Genomic DNA, 24,929 nt, shown 5'->3' with positions numbered 1-24,929 from the left:
GTTTTTATTGTTGCCTGTGTGTATTAGTTAGGGTTCTTCAGAGAAGCAAAACCAATGAATAGATAGATGGATATTTGATAAATAGATGATAGATATAGATAGATAGATATAGTTAGAAAGATAGATGATGATGATGATAGATAGATAGTAGATAGATAGATAGATAGATAGATAGATAGATAGATAGATAAATGATAGATAAATACTTAAGAGGAGACTTATTATTAGGATTGGCTCACTTGGTTTTGAAGGTTGAGAAGTCCCACAACTATGCATTGCAAGCTGGAGAACCAGGGAAGCCAGTGTTATGATTCAGTCCTAGTCCCAAGACCTGCAATACAGAAGGCCCCTGGTGTAGGTCGCAGAGTCTAAAATACTTAGATTCAGGAATTCCAATGTCAGAAGACAGGAAAATATGGACTTTCCAGCACAAGAGGAGAGAGTTTGCCCTTCCTTCACCATGTTTGCTCCATTTGTGTTCCCGGTGGAACTGATGATCCCCACCCATTTGAGGGAGGTGGATCTCTTTGCTCAGTCTACTGAATCAAATACTAGTCTCTTCTGGAAACATTCTCACAGATATACCCAGAAATAAAGTTTTGCCAACTACCTAGGCATCTCTTAGATCAGTAAGTTGACATATAAAATTAACCATCGCACTGTGCTTTGGTGTAGTATCTGAGAAATCATTGCCAGATCCAATGTCATGAAGGTTTTCCCCTATGTTCACTTTTAAGAGTTTTAGAGTGTTAGTTCTTAAGTTTAGGCTTTGATCTATTTTGAGCTAACTTTTCAATACAGTTTTAGGTAAGACTCCAACTTCACCTTATCAATATTTTTTAATCTCTTCTGGACTTCCTCTGTCTTTCTATGAATGTCTTTCTGCTCCAGTGCCATTTCCATGTTGTTTTAATTAGTATGGCTGACTACACACAGCACATATATACGTGTCAGAATCCCCTTGAGGACTTAGTAATACAGCGAATACTAGGTTTTAGCCCTAGATTTTCTTATTCAGAAAGTCTGTAAGGAGCCTGAAGATTTACATTTCTAACAAGTTCCAAATGATGCTAAAAATATATTTCATTCTCATCCTGCCACAGTCCTGCTCCCAACTTCACCTAAGTCATATCCTACCCAATGTTTTCTGGAATTTGAGGTTCCTTCTGATTTATAGGTAGACAAGAGAAAGCGGGATTAAGACCCTATGTGTAGAAATGGTATTCTGACCCCTTCATCACAAAACATCTGGGCAATAAAATTAAAAACAACAACAGAGAAACAGCTGCCTAGCTTGTTTTGTTTTGTTTTTGGATTACAGACGTCCTGTATCTCTGAGACTGACAGCAGATGGTGGGAGAGATGACAAATGGCTGCTACCTTATTTCATGAAGAGATTCAATATGCGTCATTTTCATAAGTACAATCCTAATACAATTCCATCAGTTGTGTACTTCCTGCTACTTTCCTCCTAGAAGGTGACATTGGGATGCCTGCTGGTCTTCATTCTTGAGGTTGCTATGGCTCCTTTGGCCCTCTCCATGAGTAATTTAATGAGAAATTAGGCGAGTATACAGTAAGAGTTCAGGTTACATACCATTTTAAACAGGAAGTCTCATTCCAAGCCTGGCCCTTCTGTAACAAAAGACAGTTTCATCCTAACCTTCTAAACGATTGTTAGAAACAACCAAAACCTTGGCAAATAAAAATTTGTTCATCAGAGTCTTACTTATTTACTTTGGTAAATGTATAAGTATAGACAGAAAGAGTCTGTTTTCATTGCAATACTTTTGATTGACTTAATCTTTTTTAAACATTCTTGTTAATCTCTGGTCAAACAGTTCTTAAAAACAAGAACCAGTAGTCTTTCTAGTACAAGGAGAAACTCAAAATTGAGAACACAGAGTTATATTTGTTTCACCCAGTCTGATATGAACTTGGGTACTTACCTCGGTACATTAGTCTTTCAAAACAAACTTGTTAATAAGCAATTCCTAGGTTTAGTGTTTAATAATCATAAAATGCTTCTTAGAGTAATTTAGACAAAAGACAATTTAATTAATTAAATGTTTCTTTTAAATCTTGAACTTCCTTATCTTTACAAAGAAATGCAAAATTGGGGAAAGGAGGGATCTCTTTTTATAGTATAAGCATTTTAACCCAAATGTAATAAATTACTCTCTTTTGGGGCTTTTCTAGTAAGTGAAACATGACCTCAGAATGGTGACAGGAATAAAATTATTGGAAATTTACTTTTAAAATAAGTGTGATTGGCTTGCTTCTATTTTTTAAGCCAATCTTACAGTTTGTACAAAAATTAACTGAAGCTGGTTTATAGATCTAAAGGTAACCTACAAAACCATAAACTTCTAGAAGAAAGTATAGAGCAAAACCTAGGTGAACTTGGGTTTGGCAATGAGTTTAGATAAAACACTAACCATGATCCATAAAAGAAAAAATCAATTAGTTAGACTCTTAAAATTAAAAACTTCTGTTCTGCGAAGACGTGTCTAAGAATATGAAAAGACAAGTGACATAAGGGAAAACATATTTGCAAAACACACAGCTGATAAACCACTTGAATCCAAAATATCCAGAATCTCTTAAAACCAAATGATAAGAAAATGAATAATTCAACTAAAAAATGGGCAAAAATTCTCCACAGACACCCCATCAGAGAACATATAAGCATATGAAGAAAACGCTCAATATTGTATTTATCAGGCAATTGAGAGTTAACACAAGAATGGGTGGCCATTTATATTGATTAGAATGGCTAAAATCTAAAAATCTGGTAAGACCTTTCTTGTCAAGGGTACATATAAATTCTTACTGATTGCCAGTAGGAGTGCAAAATGGTACAGGTACTTTGGAAGAGAATTTGACAGTTTCTAACAAAGGTAAAGGAAGTTATATCAGACAATCTGGCAAATATGCTCCTAGGTACTTACCTAACTGATTTGAAAATGCATCTCCTCATAAAAACCTGCATGTGAGTGTTTATAGCAACTTCATTCATAATCACCAAGAACTGAAATCAACCCAGATGCCCTTTAAAGAATAAATGGGTAAACAAATGGTGGTACATGCCTACAGTGGAATATTACCCAGCAATATAATGAAATGAGTGATCTAGGTATGAAAATGTATACCGTGTGAATTCTGAAAGAGGCAAAAACCACAGTATTAGTGACAAAATGTTGAGAGCATCTTCCTTGATATCAGCAAATGCCTCCAAAGGGAGGAGGCACACCAATGGGATCAATTCCCTGCACTTCTGTCTGCCACTCCTGAATCTCCATTCAAAGATAATTCACCAACTTGTTGGTTTTCTGACACCCTCATGTAGATTTTTAAAATACTTTGTATAGCCTTTATAGTTTCCTCATAAGAAATGTTGGTTCCAATGACCTATTCTGCTCATAAATCTTATTCAGAAAGCCTATGAGGTAAGCACTCTTGGTTTTTTCCATTTATAGATGGAGAAACCTAGTCACAGAGAGGATGAGTACCTTCTTCAAAGTCAGGGAGTTACAAATGGCCAGCAGAACTAAGAGTGGAGGAGACTTCAACTCAGGTTTAAAAATCTTCAGTGATGCAAAGTGACTTGAGGCAGATTCCTTACAAAGATGTTGTGGAGGGAAATCAGTACAGTAGTGGAAGCATAGACCACATCCTAGAGCTGGATACACTTCTGTTGTTTAGACTACCTGTAGTGAAATATTATCTCAGATACTGGCTGAGTGAACAAAGAAGATAGCCAATTTAAAAGAAGCCTCTAAAAGCACTTTTCTTCATCTGTAATTTTATTCTTACAGATACTGCTTAGTGGGCCAAACTTTCAGTTAATCCAAATTGGCTATTACAACTTTCTATCTACTTCTGTGAAGGAGAAAAAAACAGGGATCCAGGTTTTTTATTTGCATGCATGCATGCATGTGTGTATTTATTGTCACTGGTTTTGCTAGTGTGTGTGTCTTTCAAAGCTTAAAGCCTGCAAAGTTAAAATCAGTGTGATGGCTCAGAACATGTGGAAGTACTGGGATGAGTGAGCAAACGGTTAACTCAGAAGCCTAGAAATAAAAAGAAAGATGAAAAGAAGACAGAAAGATGGGACCAGGGAGACATGAAGGGATAATTGAAGGAGAAGAAAAAATAGTTACAAGCAGGGGCAGTGAGAGAGAATGAGTTGTGAATAAGTGTGAATGGTGTGGACCCAGCAAAAATGATGGTAGATGGAATAAGTCAGCCAAATTGGGATACCGTTTCATTTGTTCAAATTAAAAGTTCAAAACAAGATCATCTGTAAAGATTAAAGAAAAATGACATTAAGGGAGAGATATATATAAAGGTACCTTTAAGGCTTTGTGGTATAAGAGAATCCCAAAGACACATGTGGTCAGTGGTATTTGATCAGGCTGAGCATAAGATGATAAGAACATTTTCAAGACTTTGTAATATTCATTATAGAACTGAGTGTATAAAAGCGTCAGGTGATGGGAATGGATTTTCTTGAAGGAGTGTCTTCATGTCTTATAATAAACTACTGAGAAGTACTTAAAAGCAGAGACCTGAAGGAGGTATTTTAAATTTTAGTTATTTATAGAATAACTCTTAGAAGGTATTCAAAGATTGGATGTAGAGATCGTACTGAATGATACTTAAAGATCTTTGTACTTGAATGATATTTAAAGATTTTATTTTCAATTCTGATGTGTTTGATTTGTGTGAATAGTGCTATACTGCCTCTTATTCTTTTAAATATTAACATGGTAGGGTCAAACAAGCAATAAATAGATTTTAAACAGCTGAATTAAAATACTGTGATATTCAGGTTATCTGACTTTGTTCAAGCAGTCATCCCAAAAGAAGCTAAAAAAGAAAATGAAAATAAGGCTGGTAGTCTGAATCCATGCTGCCTGACTACTGTATTAAAACACTGCTGAAAACAGTATTATTTTAATTAAAAGGTAAGTACTGGCCTATAACGCACTCCACTCTCCTGTATACCAGTGCTAGCAAATTGTGTTTAACTGTCGTTGTCTCAGCCCATTAGCTTCTCCATCTGGTTATCTTATTATAGTGGCTCAATAAATTAGTCAATGTTCTTATAACCTCCAGGAAACCCAGAACAGGTCACATCTTTTGCTAGATTGACTGGAAATTGATGTCATTAGGTGGCATGTCTGTCTTCTCTCCAAGAGTTCATGGGCATCACTGTAGATTGTGTCTGGGCCTGTGGCCTGGCTGTTTTTCTCTCTCTGTGTAGTCCCTAGAGCAATGCAAAGATATATAACCAAGGCTTTTTGAGGTTTATTCCTGTAAATACTACATTAGCCTCAACAGTTCTAACATTATCTTAACACTGAATTGCCCTTGTCCATTAATAGAAAACCTTGACTGCCTTGGTTCTGGGATGTTATGTGACAGGTAAATGCTTAGCAGAGAGCTTTTAAGGCTTTATCATTAAGGGCTGCCACGTGCCTGTGGGTGACATCATTTGAGACCAGATCACTAATAGCCTTTAAGTTCATCTGTGGTTTTCTTCCTCATTTCCAAATGAGCATCTATTATTTTAAATATTTGCCAATAACTGTGATTTTCCTATGGTCATTTTTCTTTTACTTTTAATATCCTCACCCTATGTGCTAACTCCATAAAAGTGGAAAAATCTAAAATCGCTTACAAACTATAAACGGTCAGACAGACACACTATAGTACCTACAAAAAATCTGGGCAAATCTGAGTTGAAATTTAAGATTAAAATGTGTATTTTGTAAGGCTTTGTATTATCATTATATAAAATACCTACCTAGCTCAGTGGTTAAAACATGCAGAGGCAAGACAAGATAAAAAGATAGTTGAGGGGGACTGAGGAAGGTGGGCACACGTGGCTGGGTAAGAAGAGACGATCAAATGCTGAAAAGTCTCCGTGGCAAAGGAGTTTGGAACGATACTTTAATTTTGGGAAATATACAAGATTAAATCAGTGCCTTGGGAAGAATGAGTGGGCAATCTAGAGGGAATAAAGCTCAGTGTTTTTTCTTCTTTGGCATTCAGGAAGCGTAGCATTACATTTGCTTGGAGCAGTGGAAGATGTAAGCTTAACAATATAATTCACCTTGAAAACAAATTATAAAAGTACTCAGTGTGGTGATTTACATGAGTATTAATCACATTCGAAATGCCAATGTACCTTTTATTTCTCAAATTGGTATTTATTTACACAGCAAGAAACCCTTAGAATGGAAAAAAATATATAGTGTCTAAATTCTCTTCTAATTGCACCATTTTCCCCCATAATATCTCTGCCTTTACCTGTACTGATGAAAAGCTTATCACTTAACAAAACAGCAAATCTTAGTGTGGACACACCTGTTTAGGGGGAAAAAAAAACCCTTTGAAATGTTAAACAGCCACCTACTAATTCTATTTCTTAGTCTGCAACAGAACTTGCATCTATTTTAACCATATTCTGTAACATGGATGTTTTCCTGTGTTTGAATGGATATAAATATATTTTTGATGACATAGCATACTTCCTTGAATGCTTACGGACAGAGAGTAGGAAAGGGACCACATTCTAGAACAGATCAGTTTGTTTAGAACCTTCCTGATTCACGTCCTGAAACACTGAGAAAGGGAACAGTCGGCTTTGTTTTATCAAATTGTGTCGAGTAGCTTTACTTCTCAAAGGCTGCTACCTCTGGCGTGCAGGAGCCAGGAGCAGCGGGCTAATGCACTGGAACAGCATGGAATAAGCACAGGGTCAGCCAAACCCTGTAACAATGCCAGCAGGGAAAAAAATCACCTCAACTCAAGAATTCATTTGGCTGTAGCTGTAGCTGTGCTCTAGGTGGTAATTTCTGATTGCTGCACTGGAACGCTTCTTTTGAGTTTTGTTTCTTGGGTGTTTTGTTGTCCTCAACACTGATCAGGTTTGGCATGCTTCATCCTTATTGTCTCATTCGGTTTACCTGCAACTATGCCACAAAACATCTGGGGGAGGCAGGTGGGATAGAAGACCCCAGTGAGGGGCCGAATATCCCATGGACACGCACTCCCACAAGTCTGCTATGCTCTGAAGATGAGTTCAGAGGGAAAGCAGGGTCAGTGGGGACAAACGGGGGCTCTCTGCAGTGCCGTGGAGTCCTCCTGCATTTCTGTCTGTTCTTTAGTCCTCAGTCCTTCATTCCTGCTGTTGTCCAGTCATTCCTGCTCTGAAGATTTATAATTCAGCCCAACACCACCCATGGAGCAATAGAGAGAAGGCAGTGAGCAAGATTTCTCCTGGTCTCAGAGCCCCCACACTCCATTCTTCTAGGGGAGTCCATGATTTCTCATTTGTGGTCAGAAATGAACATGTATGTGGAGAAAACATGGATTTTTATACTTGTAATGATACAATGATGCATTTTACTTTTGCTATGGAACAAACTAATGCTAATCATCATCGTAATATCTGTCAATACAATCTCATATGTGACAAAGGCCATACTCAGAATTTTACATTCATTGTTCATTTATTCCACAAAACAAAACAATGATAAGAGGTATAATCACTACCCCATGTTACAAATGAAGGACCCAAAAGGAGGAAATGAACTCTGATCTCCTGATCTCAAGCAATGATTAGGAGAAGTTGAACTGTGCTTATTCAAAGGCCCTGTAATGTGTAAACTCTAAATTTGAGCTCTAAATTCTTCATAGCGATTTTCCATTTGTTAGTCTTCTCTTTTATAAAAGCATTTCATATGATCAGATTTGTATGTTTGTATTATATATAGGCATATACATGTTATAAATGTATATGATATTTACCTAGAGTAAATTGTGAAATTTTCTTCCCCCTTCATTGTTTCCTCCAATTTCTCTCTCCTCTTTGACTGTTTTGACCTTCAAATTTCACGTTAGAAGTTTTCCTTGTTTGCTGTGGATTCCTGGCTGTTTCGCTTTTAATCTAGAAAGCTCATTAAAGTGCTATAAATATGGATTGAGATAGGAGTTACTCAAAAAAAAAAAATTGTCTCTTTGGGCTGTTGAGACCTTTCTGATAGCGTTTTCCATAGGTGTTTTTTTCTGGGCTACGAACATTCCTCAGGAGGACCTTTCCAAATCCTGCCAGGAAGCTGTAGTATGGACCTGAGGAGCAGAGGGCTGGGTGTCTCACAATTTCAAGTATATCCACTTAATTCCCTCATTTCATGTACAGGTATTTGCAGCCACCTGTACTTTCTATAGTCATGCTCTTGTTTGAGGATGAGGAAGGGGCAGTTCCAATGCTGTACAGGGTTGGGAATGGTCTGTTTAACCTTTTTTTAGAGGACCCATATTTATAATAGCCAACTTCCATCACTTGCTCTAATATCTTGTTTTCCTTTTAGCTTTGCTCCAGAAGGGGACCCTGATTTTAGCCCCATCTGCACTTTGACTTCCAGGGGACCTATTGTTAACAATTTCTGGAGTTCTTTTGGTGATTTTCAAGCTTTTTCCACATGGGTTCTATATGGGATAACTCACTCTTTTGTCTTAGCTTCTAAAATGTTATTCATTCCTTTCCCTTTCCTTTATGAGTTTATGACTTTAAAAAATATCATATGGAGATTCAGGAGAGACTCAAAGCTAATATGAATGTTTCATCCATCATTTTTTATAAACAAATACAGAAATTCTTCATAATTCTGCAATAGTTTTTCATAAAGCCCCAATTCCATATGGACTATTAATAACATTAAGATATAATAGGCCATAATATTATAATTAATTGTATTTTCAGCTTCAGTTGTAATACAATTATCTCCCCAACCAAATGCAGTCTTGCGTGGCTCAGCAGATTAAGAAAAATATGCACTGGACTGAGAATTGGGAGGCTAATCTCTACCTGAATAACTGATAATAGCATCTCAATCTGCTGACATAGCATTCTGGGAAATGCTATGGGAAATAGCTTACATTTCCCTAAAAGGATTTTGCTCTGATGAGGATGGAACGTTTGTTTTGATGCTAGGGAAGTTTCTTCTAGTATTCAAACTGCTATTTCAACTGCCTTTCTTGTAGACACAATCTCATGGAGTGGAAGAAATTAAAGATAGAATCTCATCTGGGCAGGAAGAAGATTTCATTTTAGGATTTGAGGCAGACTTATTTAGGGTCTCGAATTTCAAGGCAGCTGAACGGATGCAGGCAGAGTCCTACATGGAGAGAAAGCCTGGAGGGAAGTAAACTTTATTTCCAGGAACAGGGAAGTATTACCTATAAGACTGCAGTGGAAAGATCTGGCTTAGTGGATCCAGGTACCAGAAGGTGACATTGTTTTAGAATTCAAAATTCTCTTTTCCTTATAGGGTGAGTGATTGACATGGCAACCCAGAAAATACAGAGGAGTAGAAAAATGAGGTTGGAATAATACATTGCCCTGTCTTTGGACTGGCACATTTCCAAAGCCAAGAATAGACATGGTTTTAGAAAGGCATTTGATTAAAGGTCACAGCTTGAAGAAGAATCATGAGGAACAGCCCTGGGGTACCAAGTTTTGGGACTTCTCAAAGCAAGAATATTGGAGCAGGGAGGGGTTGCCTATTCAAATTGTAGAGATCTCTGACAAAAAAAGAATGAAGGCTGCTTCCTTTATACAGAGCCCACCTCAAGCCAGCACTGAAATGCCAGAAAGACGAAAGCCAAAGGGGGAAACAGAAGCTTTTAAATAAGACAGAGGAACAAAATAACGAATGATATATCCTCAGTAGAACTATTAGCAAACTAGTCTGAGATTTGAACATACAGGATTCCTGTGAACACAGAGCTCATGCCCTGAGATTTGTGTATTTATTGCTTGATTCATTGAAACATCTAAAATGTGGGGGACATGAGCTATTTCGTATTTGAGTGATTATTCATTTCTGAAGGAGCAACAATGGTCCCATTGGATATGGTCCAAACAAGACTCAGTATGGGCCCTCTCCATGGGAATTGGTGATATAAAAGGAAATACAAGTAGAGATTAATTTGGACATTACAAGTTTAATTTACCTGTGCAAACAAAATCTTTGCTTGATAAAGACCAATTTGAAACATTTTCCAGTGTGTTTATTATAATATTTGGGATATCATGCCATCTAGCTCTTATTGGTTAATGAACTTTGATAATTTAGCCAAGTATTTTTTGAAATAGCAGAAAGAGGCATGATTTCTTGCCTATGAATATAATTTTGGATATTATATCTTATTACATTAATTGAAGACAGAATAGCATGGTGTTTATGAATAAGCACATATCCTGATCATTAAAACTGGGCTTGAATCCCAGCCTAGTAAAGTCAAGTGATTTAAAATATCTCTGCCTCAATTTTCTCATCTGTAAAGTGAGATTATATTTGTATTTATCACATAGGGTTCTAGTGAAGGTTAATGGAGATAATAAACTTCAAAACATTTATGTTCATTCACATGCTAGATAATTTTCCAAAGTCTACATGCGCAAGAATCACTTCAGGAACTTTCTTTATAAAACTTGCATGTGAACCAAGTGGTTTTCATGAGGCCTTTTTCAAAGATCCAGATTCTTGTTTTCTGTTAGTAAGTATGGTTTGAAAGGGACTTCATTAATGCCTCTTCTAGTGTAAAAAAGTAAATGGTCTAGGAGAATCTCTGTCATCTAGGGTTCCAGATTCAGCAACAAACAAAACAAAACAAATTGAAAAATAGGGTTCTCAGTTAAATCTGAGTTTCAAATAAACAACATATAAGCATAAGTATGTTCTATACAATATTTGAGATGGATTTGGGTCTACAGAAAAACATTATTTATTGTGTAGATGAAGTTCACCTGGTAATCCTATATTTTATTGAAAATCCCACCCTCAGTGTATGAAAAGAGAACATCCCAAGAAAAGGACCTGCTGTGTCCGGCTGAGTGAGTCGGCTGCCGTTAACATTAGAGCAGAAGTAGTTACTGGCTTTCTCTACTCAATATTTTATGAGTCAAACATGGTTTTAATTAAAGTACACCTGGAACCCAGCATGTATTCTGGCCCTGAATCTGAACACAGCAACACAGACATAATTACATAGGTTTCCATAAACCATCTTGGAATCCAGGTCCCACTGCACAGAACAGCCTATGTGCAAAGGGTTTGTGTATGTGGTCGGTTACCCTCGGTGTCTGACCGAGCCCATCTCTGCCTAACTCGAACACCAGCCACACTTGGCATGAGAAGCACATCCTCAGCTCTTTTCAACAACATTTTAATTTGAGAACTTCACTTCTTTTCTGACTTTCATATTGGGAAGCCTGTGTCATAGTCCCTTCTCTATGCTAGAGCAGTCGGCTTCCCTGACCCTCCAATCTTGCACCCACAATGGTAGTAATAATAAAACTAATGGCTCAAGAACTTAAACATATGCCCACATGCCAGGCACACTCTATGCCAGGCACTGTCAGAAGGATTTTACAGACATTGCCTTGTTGGATCTTCCCAAAAAATTAATAGGTGAGAAAACTGAGATTTAATGTTAAGTAATTTCTCCCGTGGACCTATAGCTGGTAAGTGTCAGTCTGAATGTGATCTCAGGTTGTCTACATCTGGAAGTCATGACAAACACAGCTGTAGCCTATTATTCTTTAATGACAAAGAGAAGAGCTCTTATTTAGCAGCTGTTTTGGTTACCAAAGAATATTCGACACACATTCAGTGAACATTGTTCCTTTGCTGGGCAGGGTATTAGGCTATGTAAACACATGAAAAGTCTTGGTGGTATCCACCGCCGTGCCAAGCACAAAGCTGGCATGAAAGAGGTGCTCATAAAATATCGGTAGCATGAATGAGCAAGTGCATTTCAATAACTTAACACTTAATGGATTTGATATTATTAAAATAACATATTAGGCTTATAAAAGGTACACGTATGATCATTTAAACCACAATTACTGCTGATATTACTATAATAGAATTAATAGCGATGCATCCTTAATGTAATGAGGTTTTCCTTTTTGATGGTATCTGACCTTGTAATACCATTTTCAAAAGCTGGATGATCCACCTCCAGGACTAAGAATAGCACTACGAAGAGAAGGACAAATGACAAAACTGTTCTGTTAACAGTTAGGAATTAGAAAACGTCTGAGATTAGAAAAGAAAGTATGTAGTAATCAGACCTAGAGAAAGGTACCTACATGTGAAGAAAGGAGCAATGAAAAAGCATGATGGGACAGACACTCCTGAGAAGTGCATGCGTGTCCAGGAGAAAAAAGGACAGTCTCCACCGAGGTGGAAAGGGAGCTGTGAAGAATGTTCTTTGAAAATCTGAAGGGCAACAGCAGTGTACAGTTGCTATTTTGAAGCAGAATTGTAAAAAGACTAAGGTGAAAACACTTACTGGAGCATCTGCTGTGCAAACCACTTCAGGAAAAATAAGCAGGCAGCAGAATGAACACATCTGCCTGACGCTGGGCACGTGAGGCAAGGGTTGGAAGATGGAAGCAAAGACAGCATGATAAGGGAAGGCTTGGAAGGCATGTGCGCCCTTCAGCTTCCCCAGCGCTTCAGAGGGAGGAATGGGAGAGGGGCTAATCATCCAGAGAGGGCTTTAAGAAAGGGAGACACTCTTCTCCACCTGGCCGCCAAATGGAAAGGTGCTTGTGGAAGAAATGTCATCCCAACCACTGAAACGGGGGCATGCACTCTGGAGTCAGCTGATCATCATGCGTGTGTGAGCCACTGCATCTAATAGGGGAGCTCATGAAACTCCCAGGACTCCTTCGGCCTAAGAGGGTATGTCTGTCGAAGAACCATGGTATGTTCAACCCCATCACAGTTCTCCAGATGTGGCTGAGGTCCTATGATGCACGGTAGAACAAATATTTATATGGAATTCTAAATACCAATTTTTCTCATACTGAGCAATGCACCATGTTAAATACCAAAAAGTTTGGGGGGTCCTGTTAAGAAGCAAGATTACCTACAAAATGACTCTGGACTGTTACTGTGGGTTTCCTGGGTGTAGAATAGTGATCCATGTATGGGAGACCCACGGTCAACAGTCCACTTGGAGGACCTTTGCCCACTGGGCAGGAAGAAGTTGAGAAAGCTGGAGCCTCACAATCCTTAGGCCTGTAACTAAAGAAATGGGCCAGAAGCAGGACGCACAGGGGCGCTTCCTGAGGATGTAGGTCTGTGGTAGCACCAGAAAAGATGGTGGCTACCGCCAGTGCTGTGAATAAAGAAACTAATATTCCCAGCAATGAGGTAGCTTAATGCAGGTGACCTTCGTCTCTCCAAATATTCCCAAATGGCCGACAGATCTAGCAACTAGAAATCAACCCTGTCTTTATCTGGCTTCCTCCCAGTGGAGTGCTAAGGGGGCAGATTCTGAAGGCCAAGCTTTTGCTTCAGTATAAAGGTAACAAAAACATTCTCTAACACATACACCACAAAATATCGGGATATTTTTCACTTTCTAACCCTCTTTCAACATTATTTGAAGCCTAATAGCTAAACAGTGAATGAAAAATCCCAAGCTCCTAAGGACAGACACATAATGTTTTAACTGGAATTAAGGTAAGATTTAAATTTACTTATACTAAGATAAGTATTATACGTGTGTGTGTGAGTGTATACACATTTTATATATATATGTGTGTGTATATATATATATATACACATTTTATATGTATGTGTATATATGTAACAAAGGTACCTGCTATTTATAATTTTTAGTTGCAATATATCACACAAATGAGATATATATTTCCTATTTAATGACAAATTTTTTAAAGTATTCAGATCCCTTAATTTGTTGAAAGTAATTCCACTCGTGAATAAATTTTAATCATACATTCACAACATAAAGTACAAGTCTCTAATTGGCTTATTTACTCTAGCTCAACAAAATTCCTCATTTAAAAATATTTCCTATATTTTCTTTTTTAAAAACCCTTTAAAGAACAAATATCTAACATCTTTATAATGAAGGGAATGGTGTACATGGTGCAAAAAGATCAAATAGTGTAGAAAGTTGGAAAATATAAATTTTTCTAGCCCCTTCCTCTCACACTGCTTTGTCTCAAAGGCTAACATTTTTCACAGATTTTGCCTTTCATTCTTAAAGAGGCTGCCATTATGATGGTTTTATTATCAATGTATAAACTTATTTTTCTTTTGTTTGCTTTAAATTTGTTAATCAAAGTAAAACATTTATATACTTTAAGTCAGATTATTTACAAGGCTTTTAATAAAAAATAGCAGTATGCAGACCTTCTTGTCTCCAGATGTATTCATTTTTAAAAGCTTAAATATTTTACCTGATTCTTCTGGCAATCCATTTTGGAATTTATCAATAATGTGCTTCTATACTGTTACTTCTAGATGTTCCAACTTTATTCACAATCCACCTATGGACTTCCTTCTGTGTAAAATGAGGGGTTTTTTCCTCTACAGCTGTCAAACTGCTCCCACCTTATCCCTCCCTCCTTTGTGGTTTTTGCCCATGTTATGGGAACTATGCTAGTTTTTTTCTACATATCTCAGATAATGCTAAAAAACAAAACAAAACAAAACAAAAAAACACTCCATGCCATCATTTAAAATAAAGTGAGAAAAGTTAAAAACTGAAGAACATACAAAGGCTGTACAAAATACATCACTTTTGGAGGTGATATGTTCAGAGCATCAATTATGGTGGTGTTTTCATGGACAGATACTTATCTGCACACTTTTCAAGTTCTATACGTTAAGTACATGTAGCTTTTTGTATGTCAGTCATTACCTCAGTAAAATGTTTTAAAAAGAGAAAACTTCAAAAAATGCAAAGAGCATGGACAAGCCAAATCAAAGTAGTGGGTACAATATTCAAATAAAAAATAACGCTTAAATTTAAAATCAGTATTTGAAACAACAACAACAAAATTTTTATGATACTTACATCCAGCATGTGACACCTGGAACTGTCATTAAGTTTATTTTTTTAAAAACCTGAAACATAAGAACAAAGTTTTCATGGAAAAAGTGGACAGAAAGCAGAAGGTCTAAATATGACTCGCCACACCCTCATCAGAACAAAAAAAAAAACCATGATAAAGATATAGATATGTAAAAATTGAAAGCTTTTGCTATTCCTTGAATATCCATTTACTCAAATAAATGGGGAGATAAATATTCCATCCTAATGATTAACAACAAAAAAAAGTATTCAGGTAAAATTTACAACAACAAGTGTTTTGGCACCTATGTGAGAAAAACGCAAAAGTCAACCACTGTGCCTTCCCACCAAAAAGATACAGAAATATCCAATTATCTCAAACAAGATCTAATCTCATAAGTGTGTTACCACTTCTAGTTATACTTTTAATGCAATTGCACTTGAAACGCCCAGATTATTTGTTCTAGGACATGATGAAGTGATTCATGAGTTCATCTTGAGGAATGCGGGAGTGAACTGGGAAGAGTGACCGAGGTTGCTTTATTTTATCGGCTGTTCCAGTGTATCCTACAGCAACAGCAATTTAAACCAAGCAGCACTGGTGCCAGGCAGATGGGCAAGCAAGGAAGCTGAGTGCAAATCTTAAAACATCAGAAAGTATTGATTCAAGTTAGAAATTAAAGAATTAATTATTCATAATTGAGGCTCATATAGCTTCCTACACTGGAAGAAAATATTAAATAGGGTCTTCAACTCACTACATATGCCAATCTAATTTCAAATAGTTAAATGTACATAATAAAACCATGGAAGGACTAGATTAGAATATAGGAAATATTTTTGTTTATAACCCTCATAGGGAAAGCCATTCAAAGGGTAACTAAAAGAAACTATACAAAAAAAGGCAATTAAAAAAAATGTATCCTGAATGTTAAAAATGATCATAAGCAATATTAAGACACAAATGGCAAGCTGAGAATTATAGGGATGGTGTGGGAGGAAAGGAGTCCATCACAGAAAATGAGCAAAGGTCCTTGTGGTGAACATGGCCCCCTGGCCACTCAAATCCTTCCAAAGCCCTGCAGACAGGCTTCCAGTCTGAGAGGAACTGGGAAGCCAGAGACCACCTTGGTCAGACTCCCTCAAGACTTGGGTTCAAGCTCCCATGAAGAAGTTATGGAATGTTTTGAAAACGTAAATGCGACCAGTGAACCAGTGAGGTGGAGGCCATGTTTTGCTGTTCTTGCTGGTTCTGCAGGCAAGTTCAGCTGTGTGGGTTGTTTCTGTGGTGGCAGCAGTACTGGTGGCACTGTGGGTGCTGCACAGCTTATAGACGTTAAGGTGAAGCACCTGGGGCATCTCTTAGGCTCACATGTATTGGAACTTGAGCAGCACCGGGGAAGCAGCCCTCCTGACTCCCAAGTCTCCAAGGTGGGCCAGTTTTGCTGTATTGGTCTCATAGTCTTTATGTTCAGCAGTATCCCTCTGAGCAGAAGCAAGATGGGGATTTTTGTGTGAGGGGTTTGTTGATGGAATGCTCTTAGGAAAAGAGGACTTGGGGAAGAGAATGGGATATGGAGAGACTAAGCAAGAATGTGGCCAGTATCTGAGGGGAGTGGTAACTCTGGAGGTAACTCAGGATCACCAATTGCACCACCTTGAGGTAAGGGATCTGTCTTTTTGTACCTTATGTTAGTCATTTATTGACTAGCTTCTTCTGGGGAGGAGGGGGCCTAACCTCCAGGGAGAAGCAGTTTCCACTCAGCCAAAGAAAATTCTAGGGAGGAGTGGGCAGCTGTGAGCGAATTCTCAAAGCAGCTGAGGATGGTGGCTTGGCTGGTAAGGGGAACCTGGTGGGTCATCACTGGCATCTACTCTGTTATACACGTTCAGCCTTTAGTTTGTGTTTCTGGGTTTTAAGCATGTAGTTTCTAATTCCTATTGCTCAAAAGAGATGTAGTGGTTTCTGTTATGTGCAACTAAACACTGGCTAAGAAAGCCTTGAACAAGGATTCGTGAAACAAGAAGTAGAAATTGCCAACAAAATGATTAATAGTTGTTTGGCTTCACTGATAACTAAATAGTGTAAATTAGAGAAAAACTGATGAATGACATTTCCCCTATATGATTAGGAAAGGTTAGAAAAGATGAAGCTGAGGTTTGACAATCTGAAAAGAACTGAACATTCTAATAATTGCTAGTGGTAACTTAAATTAGGTAAAGCTTTTCTGGAAGAAAACTTGGTAATATATATCAAAACCTTTAAAAATGTGCATCTAAATCCTTTTTGACCAGGCAACTCTACTTCTAAGAATTTTAAGGAAACAATTTCAAATAGTTAGCTAGCTTATTTAAAATGCTGTATATACAAGAAAATTCATCAGAGCAGTATTTAAATCAAAACATTAGAAACAACCCAAGTGAAATACTAATACTGTCTGGAATGTAGTAGGAACATACATTATATGCATTGTCATTTTAACTAAATAAGATGGCCATTAGACTGAGGTGGCTCTTGTGCCAAAGTAGCCTATGTGAGCAAACCAAAGCCTGAGGCTTTTTTTGCTACAAGTCCCTCAAACTTACAAAATCAAAAATTTAAAGACAACCAATCACAACAGCCAATTGGCTTTAAGCTGTAACAATCAAGTAATTTCCTTTATTTCCTCACTTTCTCTATGTCTTTCCCCTGGCTCCTAACCACTTCGAGTTTGGCACTGCCTGATCTGAATCAATGTATGCTCAAATAAATGCTTAAAAATTGTAATATGCCTCAGTTTATCTTTTAACAGCATATATAATGTGGTAGGTATTATGTATCTATATTATGCTACTATATATACACATGAGCATTAATAGCCATTAAAATTATAAGTCTAATGACAGTGAAAGTTGTCGAGAAATATACATGGAAAACCAGCCCACAAGAGTATGTAAAAAATGATCTTAGTTTTGCAAATATCACTATGTGTGTATAGAAAAACACCACGAAGGCTAGTGCCAAATGTTTATTATAGTCCTGACCACTAGGTAATGGACTTCAGGAAAATTTTAATTTTATCCTTGTTTTTTTCCTTATCTTTACTTTCTTTTTTAGAACATTATTACTGGTGTAATTAATATGTAGTACATTTAAAAACCGAAGGCCATCTGCTGATTAGAACAGTCCTGGTAGTTATAGAACTTAGTTGTGTTGTTACATCAACCAGAATTTGATGTGGGCTTTGAAATCTTTTTGAGTTTTTCTTTTGCCCTTGGTTTTCTGAATCTGACACCAAAGATAGAAGGAACAAATGTCTTGTAAATATTCTTTTTCATGCTTTTTTAGATAGACTGTTCACACCTTAAGCTGCAGTGTTTATCTACCCAGTGGACCCAAAGAAAGACTGTTAGGAAAATACAGCGCTCTGAATGGGCGTGATGATTCAAGGAATGGAAATCTTTATCCTCTATCAAAAGGCAGCTCAGGGAGCCAGGTAGCCTTCAGGTGCTGGTAAAAATATGAGTTGTGAGTTTCCTCCCCGTGTTATGTTTTTATTTGCCCTTTTTGAATGAATGGAACAAAAGCTAGGAATTAACTACACCTTCCCCAACCTTGCTTCATAATGTAATTTTAACCTTTTCACTGCATCAGCTGTTTCCTGTGGTTGATTCAATGTGAGAGCAAACTGTGGATTCATACTACATAAATTCATTGGCTACAACTTATGTAGCTATTCTGGAACATTCTGCAGGGTCATCTTTTGTTATGACCTGCTGTAAAACCTGATGGTGTGTGTACTGTAAACAAGAAAGGTCTAGCTAACAAATGGGTCTCTAGTCATTTTAAAAAGAATCCCTACTGTAAGATATTTTACTTGTGTGTTGGAGCATGCACTTTATTTAGAAGTTCCTTTATTATTATTTTTAGAATTTCAAAATTATTTTCCCCTCAAATGTCATAGAATGCCTTACCACCCATCTGCTCAAGAGGCAAAATTATGAAACTGACAGTCTTTTTTGACACCTCCATGAAGTGGGAGGAATGAACACATTTTCATTCAGTTTGGGCACTCAGATTTTGGCTTTCTTCTTTTCCATGTAGGAGTGAGCTTCTTGAACAGGGTCCACATTACGTAAGTATTTTCAAGATGTTTGAGAAAACAAGGACTCCTTATAAGTTGATAGTCCCGATGACATGCTTAATTACTTAACTACTTAAGCCACTGGTGGAATTGGTACATCATCATTTCAGCCAACAGATGGCTAATTCCAGCTAAATATTTAAGCAACTTTTACACATCAAAGTTGCCTCTGTATGTGCTTCTTCACAGCAATGGAGCTAATATATGACACTTAGTATTTTATTAAGCTCTAACAGTAAATAACAGTATTTATGAATAACCTTATAAAACACACTAAGCAAATGAGACATGGTATTTGACTAAACAATACTGGAACATCATTAGTTCTAATTTAAAGTACAATACAAAATTTTCTCTATTGCTAGCTTTGTGCTTTTAAGAATCTTCTTCTCATTTAAGCTTCAGAAATACTTTTTATTGAGACATTTGAGATGTGTCAACCTTAAAAGATAACTTTGGGATAGTCTGATGTATTCTAGTTATAAGCTGATTACCCTCACTGTTGCCTTTGGTTGCCTCTGGCAAGGTGGTAATTCTAAGACTGGCCTTTTAGCACCAGGAAATCAGAATTTTTGAGACTGAGTGCAATTAAAGAAACAGCTCTTTTTCTAAGACTGGACAGATTTCACTTCTGGTAGCAAGAGGTTTGAATAACATGTTACCTATTTGTGTAAAAAAAAAAGTTATATTTGAAGAGTATACCAAAGAAGAAAATAAATAAAAAGACAGAAAGACAGAGATTAGATAGGAGGGATTAATTTTGGAATTTAGAAATATTACAGTGATTCAAGCATGTGGCTTATTCTAAAACTCTAGATGTCAGGTTAGGTCAGAAAGGCTTTTTAACGGATATCTATAGTGTGGTATGCAGCAAGGAATGGCAGAAGGTCCCCGCCCACCTTATATGTAATTAGGAAAACATATAAATGTGAAAAATGTAATGGTTCCATAAGAGTTAAAGATTACAAATCTTTGAACGGGAAGAGGTTGTTGCCAGTGGTTTGTCTTATCAGTAATGGCTTAAAGCCACTTTGATGGAATATGGGAGGAACCTATGGAGCAAACCTACAACCACATGTTTTCCTGTAGACACCTTGCCCTTCCCACCTAGAGGCTTCTTCAAGGATGGTCTCTCTATCCAAATATCTTCTGCCCCAGCCAGAACCATTCAGAGGTCATTGAAATACATGATATGAAGTCAGTGGCTGGAATAAGAATGATGACAGCAGACAGGAAGCCACAATATTTGAGCACCTATCATGCCACTCACCACTGATGAATGAATGTGCTCACTGAATTGTCTCCCAACATTACAGAGCAGGCACATTAATTTGCCTATTATTCAGATGAGGAGACTAAGGACAGTGAAAGGCTTTTACAGAGAACTGGAATGCAGCAGAGTAGGACCTGTTTGGCCCCAATGTACCATGTTTCTCTTGATGAAATATAGTTGTGAGAGAAGAATAAGACAGTCTTTTTTGTTATTAGGAATGATTTTAAAGTAAGAATAACATATGACATAAAGAAATGATAATACATATTAGTGTCAGTGTCAGTTGTGCTTTTGTTTTTATTAGCAAGCTTTTAGATTTAGATTTGGAGGAGGAAGCTGATTGACAATGGAGCATCCAAACAGATGTGTGGATTGAGCAGCTACAGTATGTGGGGGCACAAGCATGGAGGTATGTGTTGCATGCTCTTAATATGGTTCTTTATGCTAATAGGAGCCTAAAAAAATAGTTTTAGACTGACATGCTCTGTTGCCCAGAGTTATAGAATAAACCATCTTGAACTGCTGTGATAATTTTAATTCCAAAATAAGTCTTCATGCTCTCATCTCTATGAGCAAGAAGGAGATAAAAGAGAAGGTGTGGTATAGCTAAAATCATTTCATAAATGTAGTTTTCTATCAAGGACATGCTAATCTCAAAACAGTACAGTATGACTGTGAGAACTCAGTTCACTAGTTCTTTTAAACATGAAGGTACTTAATCTTGGGAATAGAAGCTCATACATATCACTGGAAGGGCTGCCAATGTAGGGTCTGGGTGGAGATTCATAGAAGGACCCCACATAGAAAATCCATAGAACTGGCCCACCAAAAGAAATGCCAGTTTTGCCACAATGCAGAATCTTAAAGCAAGCTGTTGACTCAGCTGCTTGATTCCGGATCTGGGAATAGGGTGCTGCCGTCAGAACTGTTGGCCCCGGAGCCCTGTTCCAGCGGCGTGATGCACCAGTGAAATGTGTTTCAAGGGTTATTGCCTATCTCCCTACTTAACTTAATTACAGACTGAACGCTCAAGCAAGTGTATCTAAATGGTGGGTCCTAAATTACATCTGGAAGTTCAGATGCAAGGAAGTCTGGGAAATGTGATATTTTGGTGTCCAGCCTCTTCAGTAAATGAAGGCACCCTTAAAGGAGTTTGGAACAGGTGGCACACAAGGCGATATAGCATACACACCACCTCAGACAAGCATAATACACAAGATAATTTCTCTAATGCATGTTTCTGAAGTAGAAGACAGAAGCTGGTGGGCAATTTACAGCCAGTTTCAGGTACATATTTATTGAGGAAAGCAGTGATTGCTGAGCTCTGAACAGCCTAGCAAATTATTAGCATAATGAGAAAGATATAAAATTGGGGGATTTCATAAAATCTGTAGTGCAAATCTGGAACCTTCATATCCATCCTTTCCAAGATTCCGTTAGTGAGTTGATATCAAGTGCCAGAAATAAGACTGTCTCAAAACAAGGCCAGAGCCTTTCTGGCCCATACTCCTTTCTCTTTTATAAGTAAAGAAGGTGAAGAGCTCCATTAAGTAGATTGAGTGGATTGATCCTAAAACCACAATGATGAAGTTTGTTTCAACTGATCAACTGATCTTTCCAAGTCCAATTGTGCTGTATGTTCTCAATGCACTTGGAAAATGATCATTGCATATGATAAATTCATACTGCAAACCCTTGTAACGTGCCAAATGAGCTTTTATGAGACACAGTTAACTTTTAAAGCTTGCCAAAACTTTGAAATGTTGGAAAAGGTGTTGCTAGCTTTCGACATGTGCTAATTGGGTTTGCCTACCCAGATGGCATAGGAGGAGGGAAAAAAAAAGATAAGGGATAAAAAAAAAAAAGATTCCAGCTCCTAAACTGTCATAATCAAGAAAAAGAATAGGGGTAACCCATACAAAAACAATTCATTTTAACCTCCCTGTTCACATTGGTGGTTATAATAGGGTGATTTTAATTTTACTTATCATGTTTTGAGGAATTTGTATATACAGTCATTATTTAGAGGGAAAATAGAATCAAAACAGCATAGAATAAATAATTGAGCTCCTACAAAATTCTGAGCATAGTTTTCAGAATCTCTAATTTAAAGTGAACCATCCATATTTACAATTATATAAACGGATCTGATATAGTTGCTTGAACAGAGCTGCTTCTATGTGAGAAAACCAGTAGGCTTTTCTTGTTTCTCTGTATGATTTCTGTATTGCATTTTATGCCAAGAATCACATCTTCCTTTTTTCTTTGGGGCTTGGAGTTGATACAGTGCATGAAACCTACCAAATTGAGATATAGCTTGTCATATATACGTGGTGAAGAATCAAGTATCTGAAGAGACTATCCCGTTTTCTGTCTTAAAGATCTGTGATTCTTGGTGTTCTTATTGACCCAACATTATCTGTCTCCTTATTCTGTGTGTACAATTTAAATTTTGTCAGTTATTGTATATAACTTACAGCATCCAGATTTTTAACAGTAATTTTCTGGCAATTCAGTCACCAAACCAATTAAAAACTTCAATTTCATTGGTCCTTCTTTCTGATATTATCTGATATTCGATCCTGTTAGAAGGTCTAGCAATCTGACCAAGACCTAACAACTAGGAGATCTGACGCTCTTGCAAATATAGTAAATGATGGGCTCAGAAAACAGTAAGACCCTTTACTAAAGCCAGTGGCATCTATGGTAAAACTTTAACTCTGAAAATTAAGAGAAAATTACATAAAATTGTCATTCTGATGAGAAATCAGAAGTTCATTAGAAACTATGTTTTATGTGTCCACATATTGGAATATTTTAAATTTTAAACATCTAATAATATCAGCACAAGAACACAACTTCCACCCTTTTTTCCTTAAATCTTACTGAAATGACCACAGGGAAAAGCAGGGGAGGTCCTGAATCATTTTTGGAATTCAGGTAAAAAGTGATTAGATTAGAGCAAACCTGTTACAGAGGATAGACTTGGGAAAAAATAAAAACAAACAAAAACGAATACCAAAAGCAGACTCCCAGCAACTTTCCCCTGTAAAGAAATGTGGCATTGCAGAAAGCTAGTGGAGATGATTCTTGCAAAGCCACATTAATGCTCTGTAATTTGAAACATCAAGAACTAGAGATTTGCTATGGACTGAATGTTTGCGTTCCTCCAAACTCCTCTATTGAAACCCTAATCCCCGATGTGATAGCATTTAGTGAGGGAGCCTTTGGGAAGTAATTCGTTTTAGATGAGGCCATGCGGGTAGAGCCCTCGTGATGGGATTAGTGCTCTCAGAAGAAGATATACCAGAGCTGCTTCTCTCTAGCTGTGCTATATAAGGTAACAAAGAAAAGATAGCCATCTTCAAACCAGCAAAAAGATTATCGATGAGCACCAGCTGTGCTAGTACCTTGATCTTGGACTTCCCAGCCTCCAGAATGGGGAGAAATAAATGTTTAAGCCATCAGGGCTGTAGTATTTTTGTTACAGCAGCCCACACTGACTAAAACAAGGACATACCAGACCCTGGTAAAGGAAATCATTGTTTCCACTGAGGATTGAAGTTTGGGGTTGCAGTTCTGTGCAGAGTTTAGGGCCAATGGACAGAGAGGCCTTCATCATGACACCACTTTGTTCTGATGAAATGGTGAGAAAAACCAAAATGAGTTTTAGTTCAAAAATATTTTCCAGATGGATGAAAGCAGTATGTGTAAAATAAATGAAACACACACACACAAAACAGGAGCAAGAAGAAATCATAAAACGACAAGCCACAGTGTTAAACTCTGAAGGCGAGTTTTTTCTTTTTGTTTTCCTGATCACACAGGCAAGACAGAGTTCATAAAACAAAACAATGGATACATAGTTATATAAATAAATGCAAAGCTAAGTACATAGATAGGTAGTCCTGTATTAGTAAAAAGAGGGGTTCAAGTCCTAAGCCCCAGAGCCCATGAATACAATGTTTTCTGGCAATAAGTTATTTGCAGATATAATCAAATTAAGATGCGGCCACACTGAATCACGGTGAGCTCTAAAATCCAATGACTGATGTCTTTGTGAGAAATGAGAGAGAGATTTGGACAAAGAGACGTAGAGGATACACACGGAGAAGAAGATGGAGGAAAAGATCAGAGTAATGAGGCCATAAATCAAGGTAGGCCTGGGGCCACTAGAAACTGGACTAGGAAAGGAAGGCTCTCCCCTTGAGAGTCTTAGAGGAAGCAGGAGCCTGCGGACACCTTGCGCTCCAGCTTCCAGCCTTTCGAACTGTAACAGAGTGAGTTCCTGTTGTTTGAGCACCCAGTTTGAGGTAATTTGTTACAGCAGCCCAAGGAGCTAATACACAGTCTGAAAATTAATTTGTTTATTTCCTAGGTTCTGCCTGTCTGACTCCCTTCAAAAGCAGGTGCGTCGCCTGAGAGCTGGGGTCTGTAGTGCTCAGCACTGTATTCCCAGCAATTGGAATGATGCTGCCTGTAGCACAGAAGGTACTTAAGAATGAATGAATGAATGAATCCAATAAAAAAGTAGAATATACAAATGACCAATGACTTTACTGAAAATTTGTCCATGTAAGTAGTAATCAAAGACCTTGAGTTAAATAAAAATGAGA

General features: G+C 37.4%; 1 long non-coding RNA gene across 1 annotated transcript in view; it reads right to left on the bottom strand.

Annotated features, from left to right (window-relative positions):
- Positions 1-245: 245 nt before the first annotated feature.
- Positions 246-24,929, bottom strand: part of LOC130682566 (uncharacterized) — a 61,221-nt gene continuing 36,537 nt past the window's right edge. Inside the window, exons 6-8 of the long non-coding RNA XR_008995776.1 lie at positions 14,920-14,969; positions 1,598-1,635; positions 246-331 (exon numbers count right to left, since the gene is read on the bottom strand). This is a non-coding gene — a long non-coding RNA (uncharacterized LOC130682566). The remainder of the gene's footprint in view (positions 332-1,597; positions 1,636-14,919; positions 14,970-24,929) is intronic.

This window comes from Manis pentadactyla, chromosome 2 (assembly GCF_030020395.1).
Source record: "Manis pentadactyla isolate mManPen7 chromosome 2, mManPen7.hap1, whole genome shotgun sequence".
Lineage (NCBI taxonomy): Eukaryota > Metazoa > Chordata > Mammalia > Pholidota > Manidae > Manis > Manis pentadactyla.
The sequence above is the reverse complement of the archived record's forward strand: the minus strand, read 5'-3'. Positions and strand labels throughout refer to the sequence as shown.